At 45.4% G+C, this 23,076-nt stretch overlaps 2 long non-coding RNA genes across 2 annotated transcripts in view; one reads left to right on the top strand and one right to left on the bottom strand.

The window, feature by feature from the left end:
* The window catches only part of LOC135050813 (uncharacterized), a 104,724-nt gene extending 100,744 nt beyond the window's left edge, over positions 1-3,980 (bottom strand). The window contains exons 1-2 of the long non-coding RNA XR_010241840.1: positions 3,497-3,980; positions 2,496-2,578 (exon numbers count right to left, since the gene is read on the bottom strand). This is a non-coding gene — a long non-coding RNA (uncharacterized LOC135050813). The remainder of the gene's footprint in view (positions 1-2,495; positions 2,579-3,496) is intronic.
* The window catches only part of LOC135050811 (uncharacterized), a 79,420-nt gene continuing 59,881 nt past the window's right edge, over positions 3,538-23,076 (top strand). The window contains exon 1 of the long non-coding RNA XR_010241839.1: positions 3,538-3,875. This is a non-coding gene — a long non-coding RNA (uncharacterized LOC135050811). The remainder of the gene's footprint in view (positions 3,876-23,076) is intronic.

Below are 23,076 nucleotides of genomic sequence, written 5' to 3'. Positions count from 1 at the left end.
ACCCATGATAAAATGAAAGACGTTCACCACAGTGCTCAGGCTCCTTATACTCATACTCACTATGAACACATATAGGGCAGAGCACGCAGCCTCTGATTTGATCCACGAATCCACCGGGATTCAGTTCCTTCTGCATTAGACATCACCTGTACTGCCAGAGGAACTAAAAATTATAGGTATATCCATGCGCTAGCGAACTTGATAGATAACATCACTGAGATGTATGATGACACCTTCAGGTATACGGGAAGGGAGTTACAAGCCTACAAGAAGGAACTGATCCAGCACAGGATGGTCCTTAATTACGTCACAGCCGTGACAGGTGGGTACTGTGTTACTCTGGCAACTCAATATGGTGTGAAGTGCTGTATATATATTACGAACAGCACTGACGACCCAACAAAGATCATTGCAGTTGAAGTGGGAGTTCAGGAGGAAGCAAAACCTTACCTTAGCGACTGTGAGTAATGAACTGACCGGCTGGGTCTCATGGTTGAACCCACGCAAATGGTTCTCAGGGTTAGGAGAGTGGGCACAAAATGTCATTATGAGTGTGGGGAAGTTTCTCCTTTGTATCCTGGGAGTCATCATAATTATTGGTTTGATATTTAGGTGTGTTCAAATTCTAACGCGGCGCAAGCACAGCACAAATTTGATGAGTCTAAGGAGCGAGGGCGCTGTTACAGCAGCAGATTTAATTTATGATCCATCCATAGAGACAGCGTTATGATAAGGATTGCAAATGAATTTCATGGCCTGTTTCTTTCACCCGTTTTTCTTTGACTCCCCCTCTGCCCAGATACATCCAACCAGAAAAGACGTCAGCCCTACCCAAAAATGTTTATGTGCATGTATTTTTATATATGTGTCTTATCTTCATCTCTGCAACCTCCAGCTAATGGCACACATAGTCAACAGGTGATATCCACATATACTAGCACTCACATATGTTCCCCCTCCATGTATCATCAACTAAATGTGCACCCCATTTGTTGGAATAAGAAGCCGAAAAGAGCTCGGTAGTGTTGTTGGCCCATTAACAGACCCTTAATACGGGCTGAGAAGGATTTAATGTATACTTCGCAATACCTCGAAGCTTATTTAGAACATATACGGCACGATGATACATGCCCCTCAGACATGGATTCATACATACATGCTTTTTACTATCCCACTAGGTCATACATTTCCTACCTACAACTCTCCCCCGGTCATCCAAGCTTCTGTATATATATTGTATATATATTTTTCTGTTTATTGATTAGGTAGTGGCAGTTATTGGTGACTGCAAAAGGGTGGACTGTCGAAGTTGAAAAATATTGCAGTACACACATCACGTACAAACTACACACAGATGGCCTCCGTGCGTGTACTTGTTCTGCCGTGCGTGCGCATATTCGCAATTTGCGTATGGTTGCTCCCGCGGTCCTGCGCATTAGCGCGTGGTATGAGTATTTATGGTAGAGTTTGTGAACGCATGGAAAAGCCATCAAAACACATTACATATTTAATCCAAATAGTGCACAATGTACACATAGTCTCCCTGCACCGCACCAGCAAGTTACAACAGTTTAAATGGTATAAGAACAAAGGGATTCACCTTTACAGGATAGGAGAGGACAGAACAAGGTTATAAGGTGGTGTTTGGTATCCAGCTGTAGGGTATATTAAGGAAAATATTCCGGTGTTGGTTTGCAGAAGATTGCACGCTCCTGCGAATAGTTATGCGCAGGATCAGAATATAAATATAAACTGTATTTACTGTACATTTGGTATGAGGCGGGAACCCAGAGGAGACCACCCACAAGTGCATCTGGAACAGACATCGCCCACCTATTCAAACCAACCTATGACCTCTCCTGTACTGTAAATGACCACCCCTGTGTCCAATGGACAAAGAGATTACAGTATCCATTGTATTAAGTTTTGGAAGATTGTATAAAAGAGCCAGCTGCATGCCTGGTCACACACAGACTTTAAAGGTCATCTACCCTGATGACTGAGGACAAGACTGGGAAGCGCAGGCGAAATGAAACAAGTATGTACCATTGACTGTAGCCATTATTCTATTGTATTGTATTGTTTATATTGTTACCCCCTGCAAGTAAAGAACCGTTGGTGGGTTAGACCCCAACCTAGTTTTGAATTACAGTTGGTGTCGTGTTCCATTTCCTTGCTAAGGTTTAAAGTGTATTTACAGCCACTCGGAGTGCTGCTGCATTGTGATAACAGCGAATAGGTCTGTGTACGCAAACTGTGTAGTCACTACGCCCTTTCGGCGTACATACGCAGAGTGCGTACACTGTGCGACCTTGTGTACGTAAGGTTTGGGAATAATGTAACCCTACTTCCCTATTGGCATGCCTCCACCCAAGCATACACAACCGGGCTTGCTTGGGAAAGCCGTACTATAATAGAATAATGGGTGTTGATGATTATATGTTCTGTTATATTTTGGATAAGAATTAGAATTACAGTTGGTATAAACACCTCACCTTATTGATCCTGGGCTGTCCTCTGCTTCTCTCCGTATTTTCCAGTACTCTCCCACCAAGAATGATCGAATACTCAGTACCAGCTATAACAGGTAAGTATCTTTATTTTAGTATATATATATATATATATATATATAGTTGATCTCTATCCAAATGGGCTCAATGAATATATTTAATGCTCCGTCAACCTTAACACTTCTATATAAATCCTAAGTTACATCCCTAAATGCATGCAATACAGAAAAATTACCAACCACAGTCTATGTGACTATGGACCCGGGGTTTAAAAAGTTACAGCATTACCTTTTACCTTCTGCGCAGTTTACTCAATTATACTATTATAAGTGATCACTGTAGTATTCAGTTAATTGACATGGATGTCCATTACCAATGCCGTCTGCTGTAGAGATTGTTCTTCTAGGAAACTCTACCGGTTTTAATAAAGAGGGGATTTGTAATGTGCAATCTTCCTCCCTCTCTACCTTATGTTTCTAGGTCTAGGGGGGAGCAGATTTTCCTCAATCAGGGTCCAATAAATCGTTTATTACGACAAGGACAAAGTAATCCGGATTCTGTTGCTGAAACCTAACGAGATTGTCTCTTCAGCATGGTATAAATGTTCAATTCTGACTGACGCTACTATTGATACGGGGCAATTACCGTTTTCTATGAACGGGTCAGTACTTCACAAAGCCCCCAATATGGAGGTTAAACAGTCAATAAGGCTTTATTATAATAACAGTAAATCACTCTTCATAGATTAAGTAGCAGTCACATTGCTTTCCCTTGAGAAATGAGGGATTATGCTTCATCTCTCTGAATTCTTTATATATGAGATGCAATAGAATGGTCACAGATACAGTCTCATAAGTAACTGACCCCACTCCTTCTTACTACTCTGATACTGTGGTTAGCTGGTAGCCAGAATATGGGTGGGAATAGTACAAAGGATCCTTAACTGTATAACTTCTAATTGCAGGTTTATATAACTGAGGGGGTACCTGACTTCGCTCTGCCCTGGGTTTGACACTCCCCCATGGCACTTGTAGGGAAAGGAATAGATTACCGCTCCCGTTGAAAGTCAGGTTGCTCCCCCTTCTTCCACACTGTTATTCTCCTGCCGTCTATTCCACGGTCTCCTCAGCCGCTAGCTCCTCCCACCAGGCATCAGGCCGCTCCCCCGTCTTGACAACCCAGGGATGATGCTCCGCACTCAGGGATCGGGACTTCCCCCTGCCGCTTTGTAGGATGCTGCCTTGTCTAAATGACGAGCGGCTGCAGCCACCGTATAGGATCCCTCCGACTACCTGGTGATCAGCTTCTTTCTATCGGGTCCCGGGCAGCACGTTCAGCGACGGGTCCGCCAACACCCTTCTCTCGGTGAGTCACCTGTCAGGACTCGATACGTCCCTCTCTGTCTCCTGTCTCCGACCATTTCGTTTTTTCTTTACTACGCACCCCTCTTTTTACTCCTCTCTCGTGCTGCTCTCCACAGCCGTTTCTCTGTCCTCGAGTCATCCCCCTGTAGCACAGCACGCGGAGCTCTAGAAGCTTCCAGTCTCTGGGCCCCATAGCTTTATATATAGACTATATATATATATATATATATATATATATATATATATATATAATATAGCACACAGTCGGCGGCACTCACAGCTCCCTCAGCGGGGAATAAAACAAGACGAAGTCACGGAGAGCGTCAACGTTTCAATGTTGTGAATAAAACATTTTCATCAGGACATATATTTTATTCACAACATTGAAACGTTGACGCTCTCCGTGACTTCGTCTTGTTTTATTCCCCGCTGAGGGAGCTGTAAGTGCCGCCGACTGTGTGCTATGTTTGGAGACATCCTTGCTGGGGATGTTATACGGAGGGCACCGGCTTTACTAATTTCTACTGCCTAGTATGGAGTGCTGCTGACTACTGCAAATACTATATATAATATACATAAATATCAATTCCTGTAATGGCTATTCATATATGTACAAATACAACCATACATACATAACTCCTGGTATGGGTTACAATAATATAAAGGTGAAAGGTTAATTACTGCGGCAGCAGCGTCTCAATATTTAAAGTGTATCAAGTGTGTTTAAGGTATATGCTTTTTAGTCCTGTATGTAAACCGACGTTTACAATACATATACACGAATAGAACACATACACAAATACATATACACACAAACACACACACACACACACACACACACACACACACACACACACATATAACACAAACTGTGTGCACACTTACACTCACTGAAGCCTGTAAGCATGCCGCAGGACATATTGCTGGGAGCCAGATAAGAATTCTCATATTAGCTCCGCCCCGCAAATTGCGGCATACGGCCACAAGGGGGCGGGGCTCTGAATGCCGGCCGTAGGACAACAGGCATTGAAAAAAACATTAAGGCTCACGCAGCGGGGAGGAGAAAGACTTCCAGCTGCCGGGGAGGGAGGATTCCGCACTCAGCAGGTGTATAATGTCTTGCTCGCGGCTGTGTGTGTGGCTCCCTCCTCACAGGCAGCACGGGTCAGGGACTGATACAGGAAGCAATCTCCAGCCTCCGCTGCTGCCAGGAGAGCTGCTGCTGGTGGCGGAGGCTGGAGATTGCTGCCTGTATCAGAGCAGGGTAGAGCAGCTTCGGCAGGGGGGCCCGGTGTACTGACCCCCTGGGCTCCCACCCCTTAATCCAGCTCTGACCCTTTCCCCAAAATCAACAAAAATAATAATACAATGGCAAAGTTTTTATTTTTGTATAAAAACTATGCAATTAATAAAAGACTTGCTTAAAGCAATATATAGGTGACAAAATATCCAGAACCACAAGCAAATGAGGTAATACTAATTCCTGCCAGCACCTTTTTCTGGTGTGAGCTCAAAAGGCAGGATCCTTCCACTTGATGTATGAACAAAGCATGAAAACCCTATGCCTTTCGTCCAAGATAAACTTCTTCAGGGGTAAAGTCAAATAGAAAATGGAAAATCGCATCAGGTCAGAACTGCGCATGCATATGCACTGCAATGAGCAGAAGCATCGCATGGGTACAAAGCGGAGCGTTGCTGTGTGATGGATTGTATGAAGAATTCATTCGCACAGCCGATCGCAAGGAGATTGACAGGAAGAAGGCGTTTGTGGGTGGCAACTGACCGTTTTCTGGGAGTGGTTGGGGAAATGCAGGCGTGTCCATGCGTTTGCAAGGCGGGTGTCTGACGTCAATTTCAGGCCAGGACAGGCTGAAGTGATCGCAGCGGCGGAGTACGTTCTGGGCAACTCAGAAACTGCACAGAACTTTTTTGTACCGCTTGGCTGCACATGCGTTTGCACACTTGCAAAGCAAAAATACACTCCCCTATGGGCTGCGACTATCTGCTCGCAGCAGTACAAAAAACCCCTAGCGAGCGATCATATCTGAATTAGGCCCCATGTATCATAATCTGATCCAAAAGATGAAATTATTTTTGAGCCTGTTTGAAGCAATGGCAATATGTCCTCCATACATGTGTCAAAACCTCCAAATGCAGTGAGAGAAATGTATATAATGAATACTGGTGTGTGTGTGTATATATATATATTTCTCTTACGTCCTAGAGGATGCTGGGGACTCCGTAAGGACCATGGGGTATAGACAGGCTCCGCAGGAGAAAGGGCACCTAAAAAAGAACTTTGACTATGGGTGTGCACTGGCTCCTCCCTCTATGCCCCTCCTCCAGACCTCAGTTAGATCTTGTGCCCAGAGGAGAATGGGTGCACTGCAGAGAGCTCTCCAGAGTTTTCTGTGGAAAAATAATTTTGTTAGGTTTTTTATTTTCAGGGAGTCCTGTTGGCAACAGGCTCCCTGCATCGTGGGACCGAGGAGAGAGAAGCAGAGCTGGCTTGTCAAGTTGGGCACTGCTTCTAAGGCTACTGGACACCATTAGCTCCAGAGGGAGTCGGAACACAGGTCTCACCTGGGGTTCGTCCCAGAGCCGCGCCGCTGTCCTCCTCACAGATGCCGAAGATAGAAGCCGGATAGAGAAGGCAGAAGACATCTTAGGCGGCAGAAGACATCAGATCTTCATGAGGTAAGGCGCGCAGCGGTAAGCTGCGCGCCATTGCTCCCAGTCACACACACACAGAGCAGCACTGAAGGGTGCAGGGCGCATGGGGGGGGGGCGCCCTGGGCAGCAATAAACCTCACATTTTGGCACAAATACAGTTGGATTAGACTGCGGAGGCAGTAAATCTATGATCCCCCGCCATTTTATGGAAAAATCACTGGGACCGAAGCCCGCCGTCGGGTGGGCGGGGCTTGATCCTCAGCACTAACCAGCGCCATTTTCTCCACAGAAGCTGCATGAGGAAAACGCTGGCTCCCTGGTCTCTCCACTGCTGAACTCACAGGCTGGAAAAAAGAGGAGGGGGGCACATTAGCGACGCAGTGAGTGGGAATTGGCATGTTATATATAAAAAAGCGCTATCTGGACATATTTTTTCCAGTGTTTTAAGCGCTGGTGTGTGCTGGCATACTCTTTCTCTGTCTCTCCTTAGGACCTGGTTGGGGTTTTGTCCCCTTATAGGTTAATCCCTGTGTGTGTGGGGTGTCGGTACGTGTGTGTCGACATGTCTGAGGCAGAAGGCTTCTCCAAGGAGGAGGTGGAGCAAATGAGTGGTGGGTCCCCGTCGGTTGTGCCGACTCCAGATTGGATGGACATGTGGCATATGTTGAATGCAAGTGTGGCATCTTTACATAAAAGGCTTGATAAGGCTGATTTAGGGGGGGGGGGAAATAAATAAATAATAGAAAGCGCTGGTAACCGTGTAAAAAAGGCTTTATTTTTTATTTGATATATTCTATTTATTCTTTTCTAAAAGGATTTATATCTCATACATATATAAAATCTTAACATACAATATGCAATATTCATAAGCCATATATTCCAATTTTTATTTAATTTATCCTAGTTCAGAAATGCATTAATTTAGCAGATTTAATTATACTAGCATTTTCAGCTGAGCCTGGATAAATGACATTAACTTGTTACAATTTGGTCTTTACTAACTATTCACAGCTAAAACAGACACTATTTAACCACTTTAAAAAGGTAAAATGTGTCCTCAATATATTTGTCAAAGAGACTGTCCACAGCTGTGTAATTAAAACACCTTATCATTAAGCGTTGTTGTTTGGCCACTGTGAGTTCTAATCCATTGCCGGCAATTAATTAAAGCTTGTATTCAGATCAGTCCTTTTTATATACAGACAAACTTCTTAGTAGTCGCTTAGATTAAAGCTCGCAGTGTAGTAGACTGCGCTCCAATGTGGTTATTAAAACATGGCCAGTCACTCACACTGACTGAGGAAACCGCCGATTACTGGAAACAGGCGGAGAAACGCGTTTTATTACAATCAGAGGATACCAAGGGATAATACATAATCCTATATCCTTGGCTGTGGAACCTACTTCAGACCTCCAGATAAGGACCCGTTAAAAGGAATTTCGCTACCAGGGCCGGGAGTGTACGGACCAGGGTTCCCAGGACAGATATGGTAATATCCAACTTTTAAATCACCAAACATGGCCATGTTTTAATAACCACATTGGAGCGCAGTCTACTACACTGCGAGCTTTAATCTAAGCGACTACTAAGAAGTTTGTCTGTATATAAAAAGGACTGATCTGAATACAAGCTTTAATTAATTGCCGGCAATGGATTAGAACTCACAGTGGCCAAACAACAACGCTTCATGATAAGGTGTTTTAATTACACAGCTGTGGACAGTCTCTCTGCCAAATATATTGAGGACACATTTTACCTTTTTAAAGTGGTTAAATAGTGTCTGTTTTAGCTGTGAATAGTTAGTAAAGACCAAATTGTAGCAAGTTAATGTCATTTATCCAGGCTCAGCTGAAAATGCTAGTATAATTAAATCTGCTAAATTAATGCATTTCTGAACTAGGATAAATGAAATAAAAATTGGAATATATGGCTTATGAATATTGCATATTGTATGTTAAGATTTTATATATGTATGAGATATAAATCCTTTTAGAAAAGAATAAATAGCATATATCAAATAAAAATAAAGCCTTTTTTACACGGTTACCAGCGCTTTCTATTATTTATTTATTTTTTATTCTGATTTATGGGCTGAGTATTCCCTAATTGAAAGCTGCGGCAACTGTGTAGGTATTTGGTTGGCGCCAGGAGTTTTTCATTATTTATTCTTTATGATTTAGGGGGGACATCAGGGGGTCAATCCTCAGATTGGACCAACTCACAGGACCCGTCGGGGTCTCAAAAGAGTCCCTTAACACAAGACACTACTACCGACACGGATTCTGATTCCAGTGTCGACTATCACGAAGTAAAATTGCACCCTAGGGTGACTAAAACCATTCAGTGTATGATTGTGGCAATAAGGGATGTGTTGCATATTGTGGATGAACCCTCGGTCCCCGACACAAGGGTACACATGTTTAAGGAAAAGAAACAGATTATTAACTTTCCCACATCTCATGAATTAAATGAATTCTTTGGAAAAGCTTGGGAGACTCCGGATAAGAGACCGCAGATCCCCAAAAGAATTTATATGGCATACCCTTTCCCTAAACAGGACAGAGAGATTTGGGAATCACCCCCCACTGTGGACAAAGCCCTGACACGCTTGTCCAAGAAAGTGGCGCTACCGTCTCCTGACACAGCAGCCCTTAAGGACCCTGCAGATCGCAGGCAAGAAACTACCTTAAAGTGTATTTATTCTCATATGGGTGCTGTGCTAAGACCGACAATTGCGACGGCATGGGTGTGTAGCGCAATTGCAGCTTGGACAGATGAGCTGACAGATCAATTTGATAATATGGATAAGGATACTATATTCCTAACTCTAGCCCATATTAAAGACGCAGTCTTATTTATGAGGGATGCTCAAAGGGACATTGGATTGCTAGCTTCTAGGGCCAATGCCATGTCTGTCTCAGCGAGAAGATCCTTATGGACTCGCCAATGGACGGGTGATGCGGATTCCAAGAAACATATGGAAGTACTACCCTACAAGGGTGATGTATTGTTTGGGGATGGGCTGACGGACCTGGTTTCCACAGCCACAGCAGGTAAATCAAATTTTTTACCATATATTCCCCAACAGCAAAAGAAAGTTACACCCTATCAGATGCAGTCCTTTCGGTCGCACAAGTCCAAAAGAGGTCGGGGATCCTCTTTCCTCGCCAGAGGTAAGGGCAGAGGCAAGAGAGCACCTGCTTCGGCAGGTGCCCAGGAACCAAAGTACTCCCCGGCTGCTCCAAAACCCACAGCATGACGCTGGGGCTCCCCTGAGGTAGTCCGCACCAGTGGGGGCACGTCTTCGACTTTTCAGTCAGGCCTGGGTCAGTTCGGACCTGAATCCCTGGGTGTTGGAAATAGTTTCCCTGGGTTACAAATTGGAATTCGAGGAGGTGCCCCCGCGCCGATTTTTCAAATCGGCCCTACCAGCTTTCACATCGGAAAGGGATGTAGTGTTAGCTGCAATTCAAACGCTGTGTATACAGCAAGTGATAATCAAGGTTCCCCTGCACCAGCAGGGAAGAGGTTACTATTCAACCCTATTTGTGGTCCCGAAACCGGACGGTTCAGTCAGACCTATTTTGAATCTTTAATCCCTAAACCTGTACATAAGAAGATTCAAATTCAAAATGGAATCTCTCAGAGCGATAATAGCCAACATGGAGGAGGGGGAGTTTATGGTGTCTCTGGACATAAAGGATGAATACTTTCATGTCCCCATATATGCCCCCCATCAGGAATACCTGAGATTCGCTGTACAGGATTGTCATTACCAATTTCAGACGTTGCCGTTTGGACTCTCCACGGCCCCGAGGATTTTCACCAAGGTAATGGCGGAAATGATGGTGGTCCTGCGCAAGCATGGAGTCACAATTATCCCATTCTTGGACGATCTCCTGATAAAAGCGAGATCAAGGGAGAAATTGTTGAACAGTGTGGCGCTCTCGTTGAGAGTGCTCCAGCAACACGGTTGGATTCTAAATCTACCGAAGTCACAGTTGATTCCGACAACTCGACTACCGTTCCTAGGTATGATACTGGATACGGAACAAATGAAGGTCTTCCTCCCAATAGAGAAAACCCAAGACATACAGAACATGGTCAGAGACCTGCTAAAACCGAAAAGGGTATCAGTGCACTCGAGTTCTGGGGAAAATGGTGGTGGCCTACGAGACCATTCCCTTCGGCAGGTTCCAAGCAAGGACTTTTCAATGGAACCTTCTGGACAAGTGGTCCGGGTCCCATCTGCACTTACATTAGAGATGTGCACCGGAAATTTTTCGGGTTTTGTGTTTTGGTTTTGGGTTCGGTCCGTGGCCGTGTTTTGGGTTCGAACGCGTTTTGGCAAAACCTCACCGAATTTTTTTTGTCGGATTCGGGTGTGTTTTGGATTCGGGTGTTTTTTTCAAAAAACCCTAAAAAACAGCTTAAATCATAGAATTTGGGGGTCATTTTGATCCCAAAGTATTATTAACCTCAATAACCATAATTTCCACTCATTTTCAGTCTATTCTGAACACCTCACACCTCACAATATTATTTTTAGTCCTAAAATTTGCACAGAGGTCGCTGGATGACTAAGCTCAGCGACCCAAGTGGCCGACACAAACACCTGGCCCATTTAGGAGTGGCACTGCAGTGTCACGCAGGATGGCCCTTCCAAAAAACACTCCCCAAACAGCACATGACGCAAAGAAAAAAAGAGGCGTAATGAGGTAGCTGTGTGACTAAGCTCAGCGACCCTAGTGGCCGACACAAACACCTGGCCCATCTAGGAGTGGCACTGCAGTGTCACGCAGGATGGCCCTTCCAAAAAACACTCCCCAAACAGCACATGACGCAAAGAAAAAAAGAGGCGCAATGAGGTAGCTGTGTGAGTAAGCTAAGCGACCCTAGTGGCCGACACAAACACCTGGCCCATCTAGGAGTGGCACTGCAGTGTCAGGCCGGATGGCCCTTCCAAAAAATACTCCCCAAACAGCACATGACGCAAAGAAGAAAAAAAGAGGCGCAATGAGGTAGCTGTGTGACTAAGATAAGTGACCCTAGTGGCCGACACAAACACCTGGCCCATCTAGGAGTGGCACTGCAGTGTCACGCAGGATGGCCCTTCCAAAAAACACTCCCCAAACAGCACATGACGCAAAGAAAAATGAAAGAAAAAAGAGGTGCAAGATGGAATTGTCCTTGGGCCCTCCCACCCACCCTTATGTTGTATAAACAGGACATGCACACTTTAACCAACCCATCATTTCAGTGACAGGGTCTGCCACACGACTGTGACTGAAATGACGAGTTGGTTTGGACCCCCACCAAAAAAGAAGCAATTAATCTCTCCTTGCACAAACTGGCTCTACAGAGGCAAGATGTCCACCTCATCATCATCCTCCGATCCATCACCGTGTACATCCCCCTCCTCACAGATTATCAATTCGTCCCCACTGGAATCCACCATCACAGCTCCCTGTGTACTTTGTGGAGGCAATTGCTGCTGGTGAATGTCTCCATGGAGGAATTGATTATAATTCATTTTAATGAACATCATCTTCTCCACATTTTCTGGAAGTAACCTCGTACGCCGATTGCTGACAACGTGAGCGGCGGCACTAAACACTCTTTCGGAGTACACACTTGTGGGAGGGCAACTTAGGTAGAATAAAGCCAGTTTGTGCAAGGGCCTCCAAATTGCCTCTTTTTCCTGCCAGTATACGTACGGACTGTCTGACGTGCCTACTTGGATGCGGTCACTCATATAATCCTCCACCATTCTTTCAATGGTGAGAGCATCATATGCAGTGACAGTAGACGACATGTCCGTAATCGTTGTCAGGTCCTTCAGTCCGGACCAGATGTCAGCATCAGCAGTCGCTCCAGACTGCCCTGCATCACCGCCAGCGGGTGGGCTCGGAATTCTGAGCCTTTTCCTCGCACCCCCAGTTGCGGGAGAATGTGAAGGAGGAGATGTTGACAGGTCGCGTTCCGCTTGACTTGACAATTTTCTCACCAGCAGTTCTTTGAACCCCTGCAGACTTGTGTCTGCCGGAAAGAGAGATACAACGTAGGTTTTAAATCTAGGATCGAGCACGGTGGCCAAAATGTAGTGCTCTGATTTCAACAGATTGACCACCCGTGAATCCTTGTTAAGCGAATTAAGGGCTCCATCCACAAGTCCCACATGCCTAGCAGAATCGCTCAGTGTTAGCTCCTCCTTCAATGTCTCCAGCTTCTTCTGCAAAAGCCTGATGAGGGGAATGACCTGACTCAGGCTGGCAGTGTCTGAACTGACTTCACGTGTGGCAAGTTCAAAAGGTTGCAGAACCTTGCACAACGTTGAAATCATTCTCCACTGCGCTTGAGACAGGTGCATTCCACCTCCTATATCGTGGTCAGTTGTATAGGCTTGAATGGCCTTTTGCTGCTCCTCCAACCTCTGAAGCATATAGAGGGTTGAATTCCACCTCGTTACGACTTCTTGCTTCAGATGATGGCAGGGCAGGTTCAGGCATTTTTGGTGTTGCTCCAGTCTTCTGTACGTGGTGCCTGTACGCCGAAAGTGTCCCGCAATTCTTCTGGCCACCGACAGCATCTCTTGCACGCCCCTCTCGTTTTTTATATAATTCTGCACCACCAAATTCAAGGTATGTGCAAAACATGGGACGTGCTGGAATTTGCCCATATTTAATGCACACACAATATTGCTGGCGTTGTCCGATGCCACAAATCCACAGGAGAGTCCAATTGGGGTAAGCCATTCTGCGATGATCTTCCTCAGTTGCCGTAAGAGGTTTTTAGCTGTGTGCGTATTCTGGAAAGCGGTGATACAAAGCGTAGCCTGCCTAGGAAAGAGTAGGCATTTGCGAGATGCTGCTACTGGTGCCGCCGCTGCTGTTCTTGCGGCGGGAGTCAATACATCTACCCAGTGGGCTGTCACAGTCATATAGTCCTCAGTCTGCCCTGCTCCACTTGTCCACATGTCCGTGGTTAAGTGGACATTGGGTACAACTGCATTTTTTAGGACACTGGTGAGTCTTTTTCTGAGGTCTGTGTACATTTTCGGTATCGCCTGCCTAGAGAAATGGAACCTAGATGGTATTTGGTACCGTGGACACAGTACCTCAATCAAGTCTATAGTTGGCTCTGCAGTAATGATGGATACCGGAACCACGTTTCTCACCGCCCAGGATGTCAAGGCCTCAGTTATCCGCTTTGCAGCAGGATGACTGCTTTGATATTTCATCTTCCTCGCAAAGGACTGTTGGACAGTCAATTGCTTGGTGGAAGTAGTAAAAGTGGTCTTACGACTTCCCCTCTGGGATGACCATCGACTCCCAGCAGCAACAACAGCAGCGCCAGCAGCAGTAGGCGTTACACGCAAGGATGCATCGGAGGAATCCCAGGCAGGAGAGGACTCGTCAGAATTGCCAGTGACATGGCCTGCAGGACTATTGGCATTCCTGGGGAAGGAGGAAATTGACACTGAGGGAGTTGGTGGGGTGGTTTGCGTGAGCTTGGTTACAAGAGGAAGGGATTTACTGGTCAGTGGACTGCTTCCGCTGTCGCCCAAAGTTTTTGAACTTGTCACTGACTTATGATGAATGTGCTGCAGGTGACGTATAAGGGAGGATGTTCCGAGGTAGTTAACGTCCTTACCCCCACTTATTACAGCTTGACAAAGGCAACACACGGCTTGACAAATGTTGTCCGCATTTCTGTTGAAATACTTCCACACCGAAGAGCTGATTTTTTTTGTATTTTCACCAGGCATGTCAATGGCCATATTCCTCCCACGGACAACAGGTGTCTCCCCGGGTGCCTGACTTAAACAAACCACCTCACCATCAGAATCCTCCTTGTCAATTTCCTCCCCAGCGCCAGCAACACCCATATCCTCCTCATCCTGGTGTACTTCAACACTGACATCTTCAATCTGACTATCAGGAACTGGACTGCGGGTGCTCCTTCCAGCACTTGCAGGGGGCGTGCAAATGGTGGAAGGCGCATGCTCTTCACGTCCAGTGTTGGGAAGGTCAGGCATCGCAACCGACATAATTGGACTCTCCTTGTGGATTTGTGATTTCGAAGAACGCACAGTTCTTTGCTGTGCTTTTGCCAGCTTAAGTCTATTCATTTTTCTAGCGAGAGGCTGAGTGCTTCCATCCTCATGTGAAGCTGAACCACTAGCCATGAACATAGGCCAGGGCCTCAGCCGTTCCTTGCCACTCCGTGTGGTAAATGGCATATTGGCAAGTTTACGCTTCTCCTCCGACGATTTTATTTTAGGTTTTTGAGTCCTTTTTTTACTGATATTTTGTGTTTTGGATTTTACATGCTCTGTACTATGACATTGGGCATCGGCCTTGGCAGACGACGTTGATGGAATTTCATCGTCTCGGCCATGACTAGTGGCAGCAGCTTCAGCACGAGGTGGAAGTGGATCTTGATCTTTCCCTATTTTTGGAACCTCAACATTTTTGTTCTCCATATTTTAATAGGTACAACTAAAAGGCACCTCAGGTAAACAATGGAGATGGATGGATACTAGTATACTTATGGATGACGAGTGACTGACGACACAGAGGTAGCTACAGCCGTGGACTACCGTACTGCGTCTGCTAGTATAGAGATGATAATGATATAAAAAATATATATATATCTCACTACTGCAGGTATATATAATATAATGACGGACCTGCTGGACACTGTCAGCAGACTCCTAAACTACTAGTATGAAGAAGATAGAAAAAAAAACACCACCACAGGTAGGTATACAATTATGGACGAGCACTGACGACACAGAGGTAGCCACAGCCGTGGACTACCGTACTGCGTCTGCTAGTATAGAGATGATAATGATATAAAAAATATATATATATCACTACTGCAGGTATATATAATATAATGACGGACCTGCTGGACACTGTCAGCAGACTCCTAAACTACTAGTATGAAGAAGATAGAAAAAAAAAACCACCACAGGTAGGTATACAATTATGGACGAGCACTGACGACACAGAGGTAGCTACAGCCGTGGACTACCGTACTGCGTCTGCTAGTATAGAGATGATAATGATATAAAAAATATATATATATCACTACTGCAGGTATATATAATATAATGACGGACCTGCTGGACACTGTCAGCAGACTCCTAAACTACTAGTATGAAGAAGATAGAAAAAAAAACCCACCGCAGGTAGGTATACAATTATGGACGAGCACTGACGACACAGAGGTAGCCACAGCCGTGGACTACCGTACTGCGTCTGCTAGTATAGAGATGATAATGATATAAAATATATATATATATCACTACTGCAGGTATATATAATATAATGACGGACCTGCTGGACACTGTCAGCAGACTCCTAAACTACTAGTATGAAGAAGATAGAAAAAAAACCCCACCACAGGTAGGTATACAATTATGGACGAGCACTGACGACACAGAGGTAGCTACAGCCGTGGACTACCGTACTGCGTCTGCTAGTATAGAGATGATAATGATATAAAAAATATATATATATCACTACTGCAGGTATATATAATATAATGACGGACCTGCTGGACACTGTCAGCAGACTCCTAAACTACTAGTATGAAGAAGATAGAAAAAAAAACACCACCACAGGTAGGTATACAATTATGGACGAGCACTGACGACACAGAGGTAGCCACAGCCGTGGACTACCGTACTGCGTCTGCTAGTATAGAGATGATAATGATATAAAAAATATATATATATCACTTCTGCAGGTATATATAATATAATGACGGACCTGCTGGACACTGTCAGCAGACTCCTAAACTACTAGTATGAAGAAGATAGAAAAAAAAAAACCACCACAGGTAGGTATACAATTATGGACGAGCACTGACGACACAGAGGTAGCTACAGCCGTGGACTACCGTACTGCGTCTGCTAGTATAGAGATGATAATGATATAAAAAATATATATATATCACTACTGCAGGTATATATAATATAATGACGGACCTGCTGGACACTGTCAGCAGACTCCTAAACTACTAGTATGAAGAAGATAGAAAAAAAAACCCACCGCAGGTAGGTATACAATTATGGACGAGCACTGACGACACAGAGGTAGCCACAGCCGTGGACTACCGTACTGCGTCTGCTAGTATAGAGATGATAATGATATAAAATATATATATATATCACTACTGCAGGTATATATAATATAATGACGGACCTGCTGGACACTGTCAGCAGACTCCTAAACTACTAGTATGAAGAAGATAGAAAAAAAAACCCACCACAGGTAGGTATACAATTATGGACGAGCACTGACGACACAGAGGTAGCTACAGCCGTGGACTACCGTACTGCGTCTGCTAGTATAGAGATGATAATGATATAAAAAATATATATATATCACTACTGCAGGTATATATAATATAATGACGGACCTGCTGGACACTGTCAGCAGACTCCTAAACTACTAGTATGAAGAAGATAGAAAAAAAAAACCCCACCACAGGTAGGTATACAATTATGGACGAGCACTGATGACACAGAGGTAGCTACAGCCGTGGACTACCGTACTGCGTCTGCTAGTATAGAGATGATAATGATATAAAAAATATATATATATCACTACTGCAGGTATATATAATATAATGACGGACCTGCTGGACACTGTCAGCAGACTCCTAAACTACTAGTATGAAGAAGATAGAAAAAAAAAACCCGCAACAGGTAGGTATACAATTATGGACGAGCACTGACGACACAGAGGTAGCTACAGCCGTGGACTACCATACTGCGTCTGCTAGTATAGAGATGATAATGATATAAAAAATATATATATATCACTACTGCAGGTATATATAATATAATGACGGACCTGCTGGACACTGTCAGCAGACTCCTAAACTACTAGTATGAAGAAGATAGAAAAAAAAAACCCACCACAGGTAGGTATACAATTATGGACGAGCACTGACGACACAGAGGTAGCTACAGCCGTGGACTACCATACTGCGTCTGCTAGTATAGAGATGATAATGATATAAAAAATATATATATATCACTACTGCAGGTATATATAATATAATGACGGACCTGCTGGACACTGTCAGCAGACTCCTAAACTACTAGTATGAAGAAGATAGAAAAAAAAAAACCGCAACAGGTAGGTATACAATTATGGACGAGCACTGACGGCACAGAGGTAGCTACAGCCGTGGACTACCATACTGCGTCTGCTAGTATAGAGATGATAATGATATAAAAAATATATATATATCACTACTGCAGGTATATATAATATAATGACGGACCTGCTGGACACTGTCAGCAGACTCCTAAACTACTAGTATGAAGAAGATAGAAAAAAAAACCCCACCACAGGTAGGTATACAATTATGGACGAGCACTGACGACACAGAGGTAGCTACAGCCGTGGACTACCGTACTGCATCTGCTAGTATAGAGATGATAATGATATAAAATATATATATATATCACTACTGCAGGTATATATAATATAATGACGGACCTGCTGGACACTGTCAGCAGACTCCTAAACTACTAGTATGAAGAAGATAGAAAAAAAAAAACCCACCACAGGTAGGTATACAATTATGGACGAGCACTGACGTCACAGAGGTAGCCACAGCCGTGGACTACCGTACTGCGTCTGCTTATATAGAGATGATAAAGATGATAGAGATGAACAAAAAAAATATAACACTACTTCAGGTAAATATTTATATAATATAATGAATGACGGACCTGCTGGACACTGTCAGCAGAATGCGTTTATAGAATAAAAAAAAAAACACCACAGGAGTGTTTAACTTTTTCAGGCAAACAATATACTGGTGGTCACTGGTCAGTCACACTGGCAGCAAAAGTGTGCACTGTACTCCTGCTATAACTGCACCCCAGTCTCCCCCACAATTCAGCTGTGTGAGCAGTGAGCACTCAGCACAGTCAGATATACATAGATAGATATATCATGCAGCACACTGAGGCTGAGCACAGATATGGTATGGAGCGTTTTTTTCAGGCAGAGAACGGATTAAAAAAAACTAGCAAAACTCTGCACTGACTGTACTCCTCCTAACAGCTGTCCCCAATCCTCCCCACAATAAGCTAAGCAGCAATCAGATCAACTAACTACTAACAGTAACTATAAACGGAGAGGACGCCAGCCACGTCCTCTCACTATCAATCTCAATGCACGTGTGAAAATGGCGGCGACGCGCGGCTCCTTATATAGAATCCGAGTCTCGCGATAGAATTCGAGCCTCGCGAGAATCCGACAGCGGGATGATGACGTTCGGGCGCGCTCGGGTTAGCCGAGCAAGGCGGGAAGATCCGAGTCTGCCTCGGACCCGTGTAAAAAGGCTGAAGTTCGGGGGGGTTCGGATTCCGAGGAACCGAACCCGCTCATCTCTAACTGACATCGGAAAATAACTCTGTACCCAGGGACCAGAGTGTCCCTCCTGTGGTGGTTGCAAAGTGCTCACCTCCTGGAGGGTCGCAGGTTCGGAATTCAGGATTGGATCCTGGTTACCACGGACGCGAGCCTCCGAGGATGGGGAGCGGTCACACAGGGAAAACATTTTCAGGGTCTTTGGTCAGACCAGGAGTCCTGTCTACACATCAATGTGTTGGAACTCAGGGCCATTTACAACGGCCTTCGACAAGCGGAGAGTTTTCTTCGAAACCTACCGGTTCTGATTCAATCAGACAATGTCACAGCAGTGGCTCATGTGAACCACCAAGGCGGGACAAAAAGCAGAGTCGCGATGGCGGAAGCCACAAATATTCTTTGCTGGGTGGAAAATCATGTAAGCGCTCTGTCAGCTGTCTTCATTCCGGGAGTGGACAACTGGGAAGCAGACTTCCTCAGCAGACACGATCTCCATCCAGGAGAGTGGGGACTTCATCAAGAAGTCTTTGCAGACGTAACAAGTCTTTGGGGAACTCCTCAAATAGACATGATGGCGTCACGCCTCAACAAAAAACTTCAAAGGTACTGCGCCAGGTCTCGAGACCCTCAGGCAATAGCAGTGGACGCTCTGGTAACACCGTGGGTGTTCAAATCGGTCTACGTGTTTCCTCCTCTTCCTCTCATCACAAAAGTGTTGAGGATCATAAGATGAAGAAGAGTACAGACGATACTCATTGTCCCAGACTGGCCTCGAAGGGCCTGGTACTCGGATCTACAAGAGATGCTCACAGGTGATCCCTGGCCTCTTCCTCTGAGGGAAGACCTGTTGCAGCAGGGGCCCTGTGTATTTCAAGACTTACCGCGGTTACGTTTGACGGCATGGCGGTTGAATGCCGAATCCTAGCGAAAAAGGGTATTCCGGAAGAGGTCATCCCTACGTTAATAAAGGCTAGGAAGTAGGTGACGATAAAACATTATCACCGTATCTGGCGAAAGTATGTGTCTTGGTGTGAGACCAAGAATGCACCTACGGAAGATTTTCATCTGGGTCGTCTTCTCCACTTCCTACAGACAGGAGTGGATATGGGCCTGAAATTAGGCTCTGTTAAGGTACAGATTTCGGCCCTCTCGATTTTCTTTCAGAAGGAATTGGCTTCTCTTCCAGAAGTCCAGACGTTTGTAAAGGGAGTGCTGCACATCCAGCCCCCTTTTGTGCCTCCAGTGGCACCATGGGACCTGAACGTGGTGTTGCAGTTCCTAAAATCACACTGGTTTGAACCGCTTAACAAGGTTGAGTTGAAATTTCTTACCTGGAAGGTGGTCATGTTGTTGGCCTTAGCATCAGCAAGGCGAGTGTCAGAATTGGCGGCTTTGTCACACAAGAGCCCCTACTTGATTTTTCATGTGGATCGAGCTGAATTGAGGACACGTCCGCAATTTTTGCCTAAAGTGGTTTCTACGTTCCATATGAATCAACCTATTGTGGTGCCTGTGGCTACAAGTGACCTGGAGGATTCCAGATCCCTGGACGTAGTCAGGGCCTTAAAAATTTATGTAGCCAGGACGGCTAGAATTAGGAAAACAGAGGCTCTGTTTATCCTGTATGCGGCCAATAAGATTGGCGCTCCTGCTTCGAAGCAGACTATTGCTCGCTGGATCTGTAATACGATTCAGAAGGCTCACTCTACGGCTGGATTGCTGGTACCAAATTCGGTTAAGGCCCATTCCACTAGGAAGGTGGGCTCTTCTTGGGCGGCTGCCCGAGGCGTCTCGGCTTTACAACTTTGCCGAGCGGCGACTTGGTCGGGGTCAAACACTTTTGCTAAATTCTACAAGTTTGTTACCCTGGCTGATGAGGACCTAGCGTTTGCTCAGTCGGTGCTGCAGAGTCATATGCACTCTCCCGCCCGATTGGATGCTTTGGTATAAACCCCATGGTCCTTACGGAGTCCCCAGCATCCTCTAGGACGTAAGAGAAAATAAGATTTTAAACCTACCGGTAAATCTATTTCTCCTAGTCAGTAGAGGATGCTGGGCGCCCGTCCCAGTGTGGAAACTCTGCAAGACTTGTATATAGTTGTTGCTTACATAAGGGTTATGTTACAGTTGACATCGGTCTTGGACCGTTACTGTAGTTTGTTCATACTGTTAACTGGTTATGTATGTTCCAGGTTACATGGTATGATTGGTGTGGGCTGGTATGAATCTTGTCCTTGGATTGCTAAATCCTGCCTTGTATTGTCCATCTCCTCTGGGCACAGTTCTCTAACTGAGGTCTGGAGGAGGGGCATAGAGGGAGCAGCCAGTGCACACCCATAGTCAAAGTTCTTTTTTAGGTGCCCTATCTCCTGCGTAGCCCGTCTATACCCCATGGTTCTTACGGAGTCCCCAGCATCCTCTACGGACTAGGAGAAATAGATTTACCCGTAGGTTTAAAATCTTATTATATATATCCAGGGCCGGCTCTAGGCCTGTTCCAATAGAGCGGCCGAACAGGGCGCCACACTTAATCGGCACCACTAGCTCACGCCGCCATATTGGAGCCTGCCCTGGAGCCAGGTCCATGCAGCTGCAGCGTCTGGCCCGCTGGCCTGCCTCCCACTGCATCCCACAAGCACCCATGTAAGCGGCGCCAGCCCATGAGCCAATCAGTGCTCATTGACCGGCAACTAAGGCTCCTGATTGGCTGCTGGACTGCGAGCTTTGATTGGCTCATGGACCAGAGCCTAATTGGAGCACCGCCGCCGGAGACTGAGGGGCAGAAGAGGCGCACACAGTGCTCTCCACCCCGCCCTCAAGAGAATAGTCAAGAGTAGCGCGGTGAGCAGCACTTTGGGGGGGGCACTGTGGAGACATGTGTATCTGGCATTGGGGGCATATCTGGCACTATGGGGACATGTGTATCTGGCATTGGGGGCATATCTGGCACTCTGGGGACATGTGTATCTGGCACTGGGGCATATCTGGCACTGTGGGGACATATGTATCTGGCACTGGGAGCATATCTGGCACTGTGGGGACATGTGCATCTGGCACTGGGGGCATATATGGCACTGTGGGAACATGTGTATCTGGCACTGGGGGCATATCTGGCACTGTGGGGACGTGGGTATCTTGCACTAGGGGCATATCTGGTACTCTGGGGACATGTGTAGCTGGCATTGGGGGCATTTCTGCCACTGTGGGGACATGTGTATATGGCACTGGGGCCATATCTGGCACTGTGGGGTCATGTGTATCTGGCACTGGGGGGCATATCTGGCACTGTGGGGATGTGTGTATATGGCACTGGGGGGCATATCTAGCACTGTGGGGACATGTGTATCTGGCACTGGGGGCATATCTGGCACTGTGGGGACATGTGTATCTGGCATTGGTGGAATATATGTATCTGGCACTGGGGGTATATGGCACTGTGGAGGCATATATGTATCTGGCACTGGGGGCATATATGTATCGGGCACTGGGGGCATATACAGTTGTGCTCATAAGTTTACATTCCCTAGCAGAATTTGTGATTTTCTGGCCATTTGTCAGAGAATATGAATGATAACTCACAAACTTTTCTTTCACTCATGGTTAGTGGATGGGTGAAGCCATTTATTGTCAAACAACTGGCATTACTCTTTTTAAATCATAATGACAACAGAAAATACCCAAATGACCCTGATCAAAAATTTACATCCCCTTGAGATTTTGGCCTGATAACATGAACACAAGTTGACACAAACGGGTTTGAATGGCTACTAAAGGTAACCATCCTCAACTGTGATCTGTTTGCTTGTAATCAGAGTGTGTGTATAAAAGGTCAGTGAGTTTCTGGACTCCTGAAAGACCCTTGCATCTTTCATCCAGTGCTGCACTGACGTGTCTGGATTCTGAGTCATGGGGAAAGCAAAAGAATTGTCAAAGGATCTTCGGGAAAAGATTATTGAACTGTATAAAACAGCAAAGGGATATAAAAAGATATCCAAGCAATTGAGAATGCCAATCAGCAGAGTTCAAACTCTAATTAAGAAGTGGAAAATTTGAGATTCTGTGGAAACCAAATCACGGTCAGGTAGACCAACAAAAATTTCAGCCACAACTGCCAGGAAAATTGT

This window comes from Pseudophryne corroboree, chromosome 2 (genome assembly GCF_028390025.1).
Source record: "Pseudophryne corroboree isolate aPseCor3 chromosome 2, aPseCor3.hap2, whole genome shotgun sequence".
NCBI classification, from domain to species: domain Eukaryota; kingdom Metazoa; phylum Chordata; class Amphibia; order Anura; family Myobatrachidae; genus Pseudophryne; species Pseudophryne corroboree.
This window is presented reverse-complemented; position numbering and strand designations above follow the sequence as displayed.